The sequence below is a fragment of the Spodoptera frugiperda genome, chromosome 2 (genome assembly GCF_023101765.2).
Source record: "Spodoptera frugiperda isolate SF20-4 chromosome 2, AGI-APGP_CSIRO_Sfru_2.0, whole genome shotgun sequence".
NCBI classification, from domain to species: Eukaryota; Metazoa; Arthropoda; class Insecta; order Lepidoptera; family Noctuidae; genus Spodoptera; species Spodoptera frugiperda.
The window spans coordinates 12472434-12486267 of record NC_064213.1 but is presented as its reverse complement, the minus strand read 5'-3'; the positions used below and the strand labels follow the sequence as shown (position 1 = coordinate 12486267).

The window sequence follows — 13834 nt, the reverse complement described above, 5'->3', positions numbered from 1 at the left end:
ACGTGTAATAGAATGACCATATACATCAAGGAGCGTTGAAAAATACAGGTTGAACAGAATCTCTACACGAAGTTTCATTAAAATGTTTAAAAAAATTGTTACCAAATACTTGATATCGCATAATTATTGATTAAAAATATACAAACGTATCACAACACTACTTGATACCATGAAAACATGAGGTTAAAAAACTCTTCCCACATCGTTTGTTATGTTATCTAGAAACCGTGCACTTGATAAGTATACCCCCTTTTTGTAACAGGTTGTATAGGTACACATTTATATTATTACCACAAATACTTGAAGGTAAATGTCATCATTGTGACCTCGTTTAAATGTGTTTTTCCACCAAAGATGTGATAAATAAAATGATAAATGATAAATGATATTTATTTCTGTAAATAGGTTATAAAATACCGTAACACTTTTACACGTCAATATTTCAAATAGCTAGATGAGGCCGGCATTTCCTATCCGACTACTCTGAGAAGAAATGCAAAGAAACAACCTCAGAGGTTAGTCTTTTTAAAGTCCAGACATACAATAAAGATGTCGGAGAACCGTGCAAGTTTACTCTGTAGTGGTCTTTTGAGGAAAGAACCACAGCAGTTTGAGCGGACCTAGATGGCAGCACGCATGTGTCAACAATGAGCTCAGCTGACGGCTGTTGCTGAATGATCCGACGAACAATACCTACCAAAAGAACATCTGGGTAGGCCACACAAATGCTCACACTGTCAGAATATAATTAACTAAAAGTGAAATGACTAGGCAAACTCTCGCACGGTCCTCAAACTAACAATTTTAAAAATAATATGTGAAAACAAAAAAATATCGAATGATATTAATGTATATCATGTCTTGTATAAAAATGTAACTTGTGTTACAAACATGTCAACATGACCTGTGTGGACATTATAGCGGCTCACTCCCAAGCCTGACTATCATCTAAGTAGTCTTTAATTTTATAAAAAGCTTTACTATACAGTTTTTCTTTAATAACATTTTTAAATTTATTCAGGCTCAAACTTTGAATATCGCTGGGATATTGTCCGTATGCATTGACATCTGAACGAACCACTATTTTCTTAAGTCTAGTAGTGGGAACATATTTTGTTTTTACTTCTAGTGTTTATATTATGTATATCTTTCGTAAATCTGCTTTCATCCATCCTTCATCCATTTCTAAATACTACTTATAACATAATAAAATAATATTTAAAAATATAAAAATAGGAGCCGACCGACCTAAAGGCCAGTTATTGGGGTCATTGTATCTGCCCATATTTCTATTAAGGTCTTTGAATATAATTAACCCATTTTTAGTTAAATAAGCAAGCAACTAAGATTGGTTCCGACGTTCGATGCTCGGAGCATGATTTTATAACATAGGGTGCGAATTAATTTATTCATTATTCAGCTTTAAAGTATTAATGACTAGCTCCTTCCGCGCGGTTTCACCCGCTGCTCGCTAAAGTGGTAAAGTTTTGCCGTGATAATATACAACGTGTAACAAAATGACCATATACATCAAGGAGCGCTGAAGAATACAGGTTGAATAGAATCTCTACACGAAGTTTCAGCTTAAAATACGTTTAAAAAAATTGTTACCAAATACTTGGTATCGCATTGTTCTTGATTACAAATCATACAAACGTATCACAACACTACGGGGGTGTACCCGCTAATATTACGAAACATTTCTCCTGTAAAATCTGATCGCAATTTTCATTTCTAAATATTCGGTTTCTGGAATCTTATGTATTGGAAAAATTCATAACTTGATACCATGAAAACATGAGGTTAAAAATCCCCTCCTGTATCGTTTGTTATGTTATCTAGAAACCGTGCACTTGATAAGTATACCCCCTTTTTGTAACAGGTTGTATAGGTACACATTTATATTATTACCACAAATACTTGAAGGTAAATGTCATCATTGTGACCTCGTTTAAATGTGTTTTTCCACCAAAGATGTGCAATGCTACGTTGCTGTAGATGCATTTGGCTTCCGCTACATATTCATTGCTAGACATAGCTATTACATGCTTGCAGCATAGCACATCTCTGGTGGAAAAGCAAACTTAGACATTCATTTAACTAAAAAAAAACCCATAATGCAAAGAATCAAATTATTATCAATACTTTACACAAAAAAATATTTATATTTTTTGCAATATTTTAGTCTTTTATCCTCAAAAAGCTAGGCGCCTTTTGAACCACCCGTCATCAAAAAAAAGGTCGCTTAATTTTTTAATTAGACTATTTGACCTTACCAGGCTATAGAAAACAATTGCGTGAGTTAATCTACTATACTTTCCTCTATTTTAATAATTTACGAGTATTAATGTCCAATCTCCAGTACCTACCTAGGTATTACTACATAGTGTGAGATTCCTAAGAAAATCTTTGATTCATTGAGGGAGAATCCTTACGCTACGTTGGGTTTTTCCCTGTGTGCAATGACCTTATTTTTTATACATATTTTCGTGTTTTTGTTCGTGAAAAAAGGACTTTAAATACCGTACCTAAATCGATTAACACCTTAGTTTTATTGACATAAAAATAAAAAAGTTTTGATAAAAAATCTAATTGGTATTTGTTTAGTGTTACCTACAGATTAATCAATTTAATAAGTTTGTATTGGCGAAATCGTGCAATAATTTATGATTTTTTTTTATCTATATGAAATTGTGACTATGTATATGGTGTTTCTCTATGTTTTTGGTATGAGAAATTATTCACAAGACATTTTTCAAGCCAGATTTCGTGGGGAACAAACCCTCGAAATCTGGCCATGATTCGTGCTGCGACCTTAAACCAATTGATATACTCGTAGATTGATTGATTACGTCACAACACATCACATCACATCAACAGCCTATTAGTGGCCACTGCTGACCAAAGCATCTTCTCGCACGGAGAAAGTTTGAGAATTTATCACCACGCTTGCTCAATGCGGGTTTTTTTTAAGGGGAGATAGCATTAGCATCCAAGTCTCCTCTCGCCAGGGCGAGGCGAGAGGGAGTGTCAGACTCTTACTGACTAAAAATCACCCCGTTCCTACTCCTGCTTGTCGAGCCGAAGCCCCGGTAAGTCCCCTACGTAGTCCGCAGCTCCGTATACTCATTGCGGGTTGGCTTTTGAGTTGATTAATATTTAGTAACTATTATCGGACTCGCAACTATTATGGACCCGGGTATGTCTTAAAACTGCGACCAGCCACCGAGGAATGAGCAGCAGCATTCTTAAAATTTATCGGTGACCTAACTGCGATCCCCAAGCCGCCTGCCAAGCGTGGGGATTATATCCGGAGCTGCGGACTACCGGGGCTCCGGCTCGAAAAGCAGGAGTAGGAACGGGGTGGTTTTTAGTTAGTAAGAATCTGACACTTCCTCTCGCCTCGCCCAAAGCGGAAGAAAGCATTGGATGACTTCCTACCTCAAAAAAAAAGCGTGGGGTTTATGGCTACCTCCCCCTTAATGGGGAGGCCTTTGTTTAGCAGTAGACATCTCTAGGCTGATGATAATAACTATTATCGACATTTTTTACCTAAATAAGTTCAAATATTTCCTTAAGAATGATGATGATATCATTTTAATAAATAGGTAACAATAACTGGAAATGCCAATATGTAACTGAATCAGACTATGATTATACAATTAAGTGAGGTGATGTTTGAAATGAATCGTTTACCTTATATGGTAAACAATTTGAGTGGCATTTATATACGGTATATTATGATTTGACAAGCTTCTGTCAGCGGTTTCTCCCACGTTCCTATATGTTTATTTAATTATTGATTAAGGCTTACCAATTAAGATACATACAGATAATCTTTAAATATGGGAAACAACAGTTAGTGTATGCTCTTATATGAAAGGTAATGTATGTTAAAAAGTAACAAACGTCACGCCTTTTATACCTGAAGGGGTAGGCAGAGGCGCTCATTGCGACACGTAATGCCGCTATACAATGTACACCCACTTTTCACCACTTGTGTTATAAGACCCATGTCTATGATTTTTTTTTATTTATTTATTTATTTAATAAGGTACATTAACAATTTACATAACATAGATTTTTTTTTAATTTTATGACTGAGACAGATCTTACATGTATATTTCCAACAGATGTACACAACATTCACTGAATGTAAACATACACATAAACATAAAAAAATAACAAAAAACATAACAAAACACGAACATAAATAAAAATTGTTACTTTGACTATTTTATTACAATGAATAACGATATTACTTTCTCTTTAATTCTATTTTCAATTTACTTAAAACTATCAATTTGGTTTAATATAACACTCAATGTCTGACACCAAGGACTATAATTGTTTGTATAAAATGTTGTCAATTATTATTACATCAGATTTCTTTTGGTTGATGTTGTAACTTTTATATTATTAGGTGTTAAGTCATATAACAAAATATAAATATTTGAACAATAAGTTTGCGAATTATATTAAAAACCTATTATATAGTGAACAGCTAAGATAAAGACGTACAGTACTTATAATATTTTCACTTGTTAAAAATATTGCTGTTATAAATACGAAAGTGTGTTTAAAACATTTTTATGGGACAAGCCCGTAATAAATCCCCCAATACCGCTGCAACTCCTGTAAGCTAGGATCTACAGAAGGTACAACCATGAAAACACAAGGACACTGAAGTACGGCGCGTCCCAGGACCACGAATAAGTATTTTGGATCCCGCAACGATATAAATCAGAATATATGTCTAAGGGAGAAAATTAATTAGCTATAGTTTCCATCTTACGATAGTTAATATTCCTAAAACCCTGGGCGCAAAGCTAGTAAATAATTCAGAAAGGAAACATTACGTCATTTTGTTAGAACTGTATAATATTCTGGTAAGTTCCCTCTTTGCTTATCCTCATGATAATCTAATGCTGAAACATCCCCTATGATAGAGGGCCTTTCTCATGGACTTACCCCTCTCTTATTCTCAGGAACTCTAAATACTAATGTATTTAGACTACCAATTGCATTCTTAAGAGTTCCTGATTAAATAAATTAAATACTGGCATTAGTCAGTATTTTACATTTACGATTGCACAGGTGACACCACAGGGTGACGCATTTTAATCAAATCCATTTGGCTTCGCTGATTTTTGTATAAGAGATGGTGGTGTATGTGTAAAATGATATTTCTCTTGATTTTTTTCGTAAATTTTCTTTGCTATAAACCTCACGGATCCCGAGACCTTTCCAACGTATGCAAGGAAATCGGTTCGTGCGTTCTGGAGTTATAGCGTCAGGAAGGAAAACCCAACTTATACTTTATAGTATGTATCTACTTTCCGAACAGCTATAGTGCCATTCTACATTAACACCAAAAACAGATCCTTATGGCTAAAGTCTTTCTAAAATTTCGATAGATTTTAAGACATACGAAAGTTACAATTTTATTTTATTATTGTGCAATTTACATTTATTGGCCATGATACCTAGTAGGTAAATGACACAGGTTCGACCCAGCGCGACATGACATCATCCTGACAATACTGGGTCAGATTCGCGCGTGCCTTCAATCGGTTTTTCCAACCCTACAATGAAGTAATTTACTCGAATGTATTCAGACTGACGGACTAATTCTATTATTAACTGTATTTGTTATTAAGAACTAAACGGTTGTTTATAGCGAAATGAATAGTAGGGTATATCCCAGCGTCAAGCTATGACGCTTAATTATTGTCTAGACAATAGGAATACACATATTTTTTTGTTATATATAAGATAAAGATACTTAGAGAAAATGAATCAAAGTTTAGGAGTGTTAAATCGTCATTTCTAAATACAAAACGTAGCTACAAGTAAGGTCACGGGACATTTCAAATCTTATCAATTTATCTTCGAAAGTATATATTTTAAAGTAATCTACAAGGTTGGACATAAAAATAATAAGTAGTCATCTACCCCATTGACTCAAATTATATATGACTAATCTAGGTACCCTAAATAGGTAACAAGGTTTCCCGAAGATTTCTTAGAAAATTTCACAGGATGAGTATATTTGATGATTAACCTTAGTTTTGCGTAAACCACAGTTTTCAATGGGAATACCCATACCTAGTATTTAAGTTACTTAGGTACCTTACATTTACCTAATTGTAAAGACAACGGGATTTTAAATTAAATTAAAATTATTTATTTCATCCACTTATTTCATTAAATGTACATTTTTAGGAATTGCCTTTTAAGCAAGTTTTTGCTTGTGATAGGTAATTCCGTTTTTCTAATTTACAGTAACGACATACATAAGTGTGAAAAAAGTAACAATTCAAAACAGTTGGCAAAATAAAATAAATAATTTTGATATGTTATTTTGTTTTTTCAAAGATTTGTTCAAGCAAAATGAGTGGGATTTTTTCATCAGCTATTTTATATTGCGTATAATAATGACTTTTAACAGAATTTCAGTATTCCATTTTTTACTAAAATAAAAGTAGCCTAAGCTACTCCTTCGTACATCAGGTCATCATCACCAATAAAAGTCCTGTCAAAATCAGTCCAGCTATTTCAAAGATTAGCCGAAAAAAACAGACAAACAGATATACAAAAAATTAACAATACTTAAGTGATGGTGTATGAATCGTATGTAGTCATATTCATGCATAAAATGCGGTTATTTCCATATTACAAACACACATTCCAACTTTATTTATTAGTCTAAAAAAAAATTATAAGCAAGTGAATCACATCCTGTTACTTAGGGGACAATCATTAAAAAATATGTTGCAATGTACATAATGTATTTGCCAAAGCCTACAGGAAATTAAAGACGTTGTGGCGTGTATAGAAATAAAAATATAGGTATATAGAAAAACACGAATGGCATACTAAAACCCACGTGAAACAACGTGTTTCGTTGCACAAATGAGGTTACCGGAGGCCCAATTACCCACCTTCCCAATCTAATAATCTCCAATTCCCCAACAAACTTTAAATTCCTAACCCCCAAAAGGCAGACAACGCACTTGTGACGCCTCTGATATTTCGAGTGTTTATGAGCGGCAGCGATTGATTGCCATCAGGTGATCCGTCTGATCGTTTACCGGCTTATACCATAAAAAAACTAAACTAAAGCATATATGTGTGTATACATAGTGACGGAGATATCTTCAAAACGTTAAATACATGAAGAAATCTTTAAAATACAGTTCACGAAACATTGAACTTAATATAATTAGTCATATAATACAATACAATTAGTCAAATAATTTTAAATACATACATCGAAAAGTTTCCCCAGGTAACACATGTATTTATAGAATAATATTATATAACACGACATATCGTTTTTATATAATATTATACTTATATATGGACAAAACCAATTTGTTACCTTTTTAAATATGTTTTAAAAGGTAACAAATTGGTTTTATCCTTTCACGTATACACTTATATGTTTTAACTTCCATTATTAGAGTGTGTTAGGTTAATTAATCGGGTAATAAATGGTAATATATTTAATTTGTAACAATGATTCATGTAGAGGCTACGTGACAAAAAGCATAGAATAATTTGCACTTTTAGGGAACAGAGAGTAAAGTTCCCTAAGAAAAGGAGGATCCTCCGACCAGGCGAGGTGATCATGCCTGGCGGGTTTTCTGCCCACCTGTTGTTCGTTGGGATTTTCTATCCATGTTTATTCGCATGTAAACGTCATATGTGCCCCACACTAGGATTTTTCCTGTATCGTAGGTGCGTTTACAAACATACAAGTTCACATACACATAACACACAGACCCGGAACAACAATTTGTGGATCACACAAAGAGTTGCTCCGTGCGTGGATTGAACCCGCTACCACCACTCCAACCGTGCAGTCACCGAATCTTGATAGATAAAGGGGAAGAAAGCAACCGATGAAAGAAATAGTTGTGTGCATAATATAAGATGTAAAATCGGTAGTTTGTAAATACTCCAGTGCATGAATCAAATACCAAGAAATGTCATAACTGGATTTCCCTTTAACATAATGCACAATACTACTTTTTTTTTGAGCGGGGAATATCATCCAATGACTTCTCCCGCCCTGGGCGAGGCGAGAGGGAGTGTCAGACTCTTACTGACTAAAAACCACCCCGTTCCTACTCCTACTTGTCGAGCCGGAGCCCCGGTAAACCGGCTAGATAGTCCGCAGCTCCGGAAATCTTTTTACTTACGAGTATAATATCATTAAGCAGGGTTGTTTTTTTGTGTCACAGTGCACCTATGAGTTCAATAATATTATACAATACAATCAAGTATCTCTTTATACTTCTTTGTGTTTTCTAGTGTTCAGCCGCAAATTAATGAAAAATAAAGTAAGTTGTCAGTGACGTCAGATTGTAGAATTAAAGACAAAATTCCGTGGATCGATACTACTTGGAATCATCACGTATTTGTCAGAAATAAATTGGTTGAGATAATAGCAGGTGGGAAAAGGTTCTTCTTTTGGCAATAGGATATTTTATGACTAATTTTTATTTCCGTCCGTCTTGTAAATGGTTTAAAAACATTAGACACGTATTTTTACTATTTTGCGTATTTCTACTCCTAAACTTTGATTCGTTTTATCTAAGTATTTTTCTCTTATATGACAAAATAAAAAAATACGTCTCTAATATTTTTCCATTACCTAACTGACGGACTAAATAGATTTTTTCTTAAGACAAATCATTTATTTTTCTAAAGAAATCATATAAGTGCTCCTAGTCGTACTCGCTTTAATAGGTTAGAAATATTTCCCAACAAATGTGACGTCCTGAGATGACGTTTTCAACGGCATTCGATTGTTCATGCTCAACCAGGCGTCAGTAACAGTTGCTAAGGGCCAACGTGCAATACTTACAAGGTATTTTTATGACGTATACTTTGTGTGGTTTTGCACTCATTTGGTAATAATTTACTTAGTAACAATTGTAGATTGGGTTTTCCATGTACGAATACCATTTATAGCGAATAACTACATCGAATGATCACTGTGATTAATTACGCATTTGAAAGGAAAGGTATGAAAATCTATGTGAAGAAGACAAAAGTGTTGGTGATAGAAAGGAATGAGGTAATAACAGAATCCTAGGCAATAGGTGATGAAAAATTGGAACAAGTGAATGAGTTTGTGTACCTACCTAATACCTGGGATCTTTGTTTACGAGAGATGGAAAGTGTGATGGGGATATTGAAAGGAGAGCGAAAGTGGGAAATAGTGTCAATGGTGCTTTACACTCAGTAATGTCGAGTAAATTTATATCCAACAAAGTTCGACTTGCGGTAATACAGCGTGTACTGGCAGCTATGCTTATGTATGGTAGTGAATCATGGTTGTGGCAGAAGAAGCATGAAAGCAGGATTCAAGCGGTGGAAATGAGAGCCTTGAGAAGTCTGTGTGGATTAAAATTGAGTGATCGAGTGAAGACGATGTAGTGACAAGAATTGAAAAGGGAATGTTATGATGGTTTGGATATTTAGAAAGGATGGATGAAAGCAGATTTACGAAAGAAATATACAAGGCGAATATGAATGGGGCCGTCGGTAGAAGACGCCCTAGACGGACATATAGAGACCAGATTATCGATATATTAAAGAAAGGTAAAATTAAAAGTATTTTGAACCGACAAGCATGCATGAAAATATATCCCATCCCCCATCCTCATCCCTATTCCTAAATCCCAATTCACAAAAGACCGGCAACGGCACTTGAGTGGAAATGGGCGTCGCCGATTGCTTACCATCAGTACCTTTTACTCGTTTGCCAGTCTACCGTATGAATAAAATGTTAATAAAACAATTTAAGTATTTATGAACACGAGTGTTTGTTAAATCATCGATATTTTAAAATCATTACATCATGCTACAAGAAAGGCTTTCTAAGAAATTGAGTCAATAAGAATACGGTCATTTGGAGGTGATAGACTGATTCACCAAATATGAGTAGATTGTCATACACCGAGCAGATTTCTTAAAATAAGGCTATTTATTAGTTTCCGAAGAAAGAATACCCTTTAACACCATGGGTATTGCCGGAGACTGACTTCAGCGATGGACTTTTTTCTAAAGAACGTTGCCGCACACTAGGATTTTCTCCTGTGTTGTGGGTGCGATTACAAATATAAAAGTTCACATACACATGTTCAGCAACATTTTGTGGATCATACAAACAGTGCAGGAATTGAACCTACTACACGTTGCACGGCAGCCAGTTGCCCAGCCACCGCGCTTACGGTGCAGTCAATAAGTCAAATAATAAGTTTAACAGTTTCCTATTTGCATATTCAAACACTTAATTATAATTTGTTCAAACTTGAAATCTGTTTTACGTAAGTTTTACTTGTAGCCTCTAACTTGATTGACGTCAACACTTTTTACATTAAAGTTAAACTTAATTTCCTTATACTTAATACAATACAATTGATTCCCAGAATCTTCGGTTGTTTCTGGTATGGTTATATTTGATAATGTCTTTAGTATGATGATTAATGATTCACATTATCAAATCACAACTAAGTATGGAAGAGCCATGCTTCGGCACGAAGAGGCCGGCTCGACCGGAGTGATTCTACAGCCTCACAGAAAACCGACGTGAAACAACGCTTGCGTTGTGTTTCGTTGTGTCAGTGAGGTTACCGGAGGCCCAATTACCCCCCTTCCCAATCTTTGCAATTCCCGATTCCATCCGTCGGTTTTGCATCCGTTGAAAAGGTCTAAGGCTCCATGAGGTTTATAGCAAAGAAAATTTAGGAATAAATTCAAGAATTCAGGAAAAATCATTGGTGGCGAAACGGAGTTCGCCGGGTTTGCTAGTAGTATATAAAATTCAATTGCTGTTCATTAGTCGCTAAAACTTGGGAACGGCTGGAACGATATGGCAAATTTCAGTCTTGAGTTATTTGTAGAAGTCCCCAGAATTCCCAGGTAATGTTTAAAAGGTAAGAAAAAAATATATGAGGCAGTGCGAAGTTCGCCGGTTTAGCTAGTTTAATAATAATAAAGGCAAAGTAAATATAAATCAGTATTGCGACACCTAACAAGTGACAGATGACAGTCGCACATATTCTATCGGTGAGTCAGTTTGCTTGAGGCTTACGCTAGCTAGCTTTGCTCTGATATAATTTCCTTCACAACCTACATAAGTATTTTATGGCCAAAACCGCAATGTCTTCAACGCAATGGAATGTATTCCTAAATTCTATATCGGTCGGTATTATACATCATATACTCGTATAGGTACTTAACTATGTCATCGATTAATGGTGTCACGTGCGATGAATTGAATAAATGACTTAATTACGAATTATTTAATTCACATATTCACAAATTTATATTAATAAACATTTATTAATCACTAACTCGCATAATTATGGCGAAATATCATGACATTATATCATGCTATGACCTAATTTATAAATTAAGGTTTTAAGTTATACTACAGTTCCTAGGTAATATCAATAGTGATTTATGTTTTACATTTATTCTGTCATATGACCGAACCTTGTTTTAGGGGGGAAATCATTAAATGACTTCAGTCAGTGTCAGACTCTTACTGACTAAAACCACCGTTCCTACTCTTGCTTTTCGAACCAGAGCCTCGGTAAACCCGCTAGGTAGTCTGCAGCTCTGGATCAGGCATCAGCCCTACTGAGCCCCATCTGTGGTGGTCTGATGGCTCTTTGAGGTACGCGCGGAATGCGACGCGCCTTACACGCCTGGTTCGGTCGGGTGGCGAGCTACCCTTGCTCGCCGTCTGCAGAATTTGACCTAACCTAAACCTAATTATACAAAATTACAAAAACGCTAGTACATAGTTTGTAGTGCGACGTTGTGTAGAATCCATTAGCAGAATTAATAGCCACTAAATATTATGATTATAGCTAATAATTAATGAGTAATAAAATCCTCTATGTCCCTAATTGCTAGGTGATGGATAAGTTAATGTGGTGATTCCGTAAGGATAACCCGGGTCACGGTCACAGGCAGTGGAGGAGCACATACAGTTAGGGCGATTCATCAACTCTTTCACCTTCCTATTTTACCTACAATGCAGATACCCCAGTCAAAATAGAGTGATTCAATAGGCAGGAAGAGAAGCAAGGACGATTATCGCATTAGCAAAAGGCAAAAAAATTGTAAAAAATGCAAAGTATGATAATTTATTAATCCACATTCCACATAATTATGAGAGAAAAACAAAATCAAATACCTACTTTAGACCACATTCTACAAACGTCGAATACAAATACGAAAGGATATTTATTTGGTCGGAAAATGTTACTAATACCATGACGGTTCAAGATTTATCTTAGTGATGTATAGTGAATTACAATAATTATGAATCACGCCATAATAGATTAAAGAGGTAAAACATTACAATTATCTTATTAGACGTCATGATTAAGGATAATATTAAGTAAAGATAAAAATAGTTTGGGAAGCTTAGCGTCATTGTTGTATGGTCCACGCAGGTTGTGCGTCAAACATATATAGAAAACAAGTTTACTTACGACATTTGAGGAATGGATGTAACCAATTTACAAGATTAATATATAATTGTAATCGCAATGACGTAGATAATAAAGGTCAAGATCCGTTGCAAATATTAAAATGCGTGAAGTGACGACAGAACAGAATACATTTGTCGTCACTCTCACTTCTTGGAAGTCTTGTAAGGGTGTACTGAGACTATCGAGGATATTATAGCAGATCCAGTGAAGGAGGTCCATACTCCAATACTGGACGGTCACAAGCTGCTAATGATACATACCGGAATATAGAATCTAGCAATTCATTATGAAGGGTATATGAAGGGGAACTTGAGTCTTGAATCTTAAACAGTCTATAGCATACGCTAAAAATAATTATGAATGATGTATTACGTCATTTTCACCTAGATCCTGTCACCTTCACGTTATACGGAATTAGTTCACTTTGGAGAGCAAAGCTTGAACGCCGTGGTGGACCGGTGACCGACATTAGCGGAGGATTGGCCTTCAACAGTTTTTTATTGGCAGTCAGACTTAATATTACAGGCATGTTCAAACTATGAACTCTTCTGTTCGTTTATATATTTAGTAGATGTAAATAATCGTAAAAAAATCGTGTATATATATTTTTTTTATGAAACACGCCGGTAATCGAGCAGACGTATTACCTGATGGTAAGCAATCGCCGCCGCCCATGGACATTTGAAACACCAGAGGCGTTACAAGTGCGTTACCGGCTTTTTGGGATTTAGGAATTTAAGGGTTGTTGTTCGGGAATCGGGGATGGGGAAGATTAAGAAGGGGGGAATTGGGCCTCCGGTATCCTCACTCACACAACAAAACACAACGCAAGCGTTGTTTCACGTCGGTTTTCTGTAAGGCCATGGTATCACTCCGGTCGAGCCGGCCCATTCGTGCCGAAGCATGGCTCTCCCACATTTAGTAGATGGTGAGTAACGAACGGAACCGGATATCGATTAATTGTTACAATGAGACTCTTGACATTACTACAACCATGTAATAACATCAGGAAACAAGACGCGTGATATGACTGCTAACAGGTGACAGCCAAAACAATGCGGACTGTCGTCACTAAGTATCCATAAACCAATATTGATATTCAAGTACCGTCTCGTTGTTTTTAAGGTAATCTGGGATTAAAAAGTCATCGCCTTCTTGTATGGAAGGTCATAGAAATTAAAAGTACAACGATTATAATTATTTTGGTGTCATATGGAGGTACAATGACACTATTATAATTGTTTTTATTACTATCAAGTTACGTTGTAAACAGGACGTTATTTATTTGATGGATTTTTTTTAATAAGTAT

At 35.4% G+C, this 13834-nt stretch overlaps 1 protein-coding gene across 1 annotated transcript in view; it reads right to left on the bottom strand.

Moving 5' to 3' along the window:
* LOC118269437 (alkaline phosphatase, tissue-nonspecific isozyme-like) overlaps positions 1-13834 on the bottom strand; it is a 44031-nt gene that overhangs the window by 9437 nt on the left and 20760 nt on the right. The gene's annotated exons all lie outside the window — the stretch shown is intronic.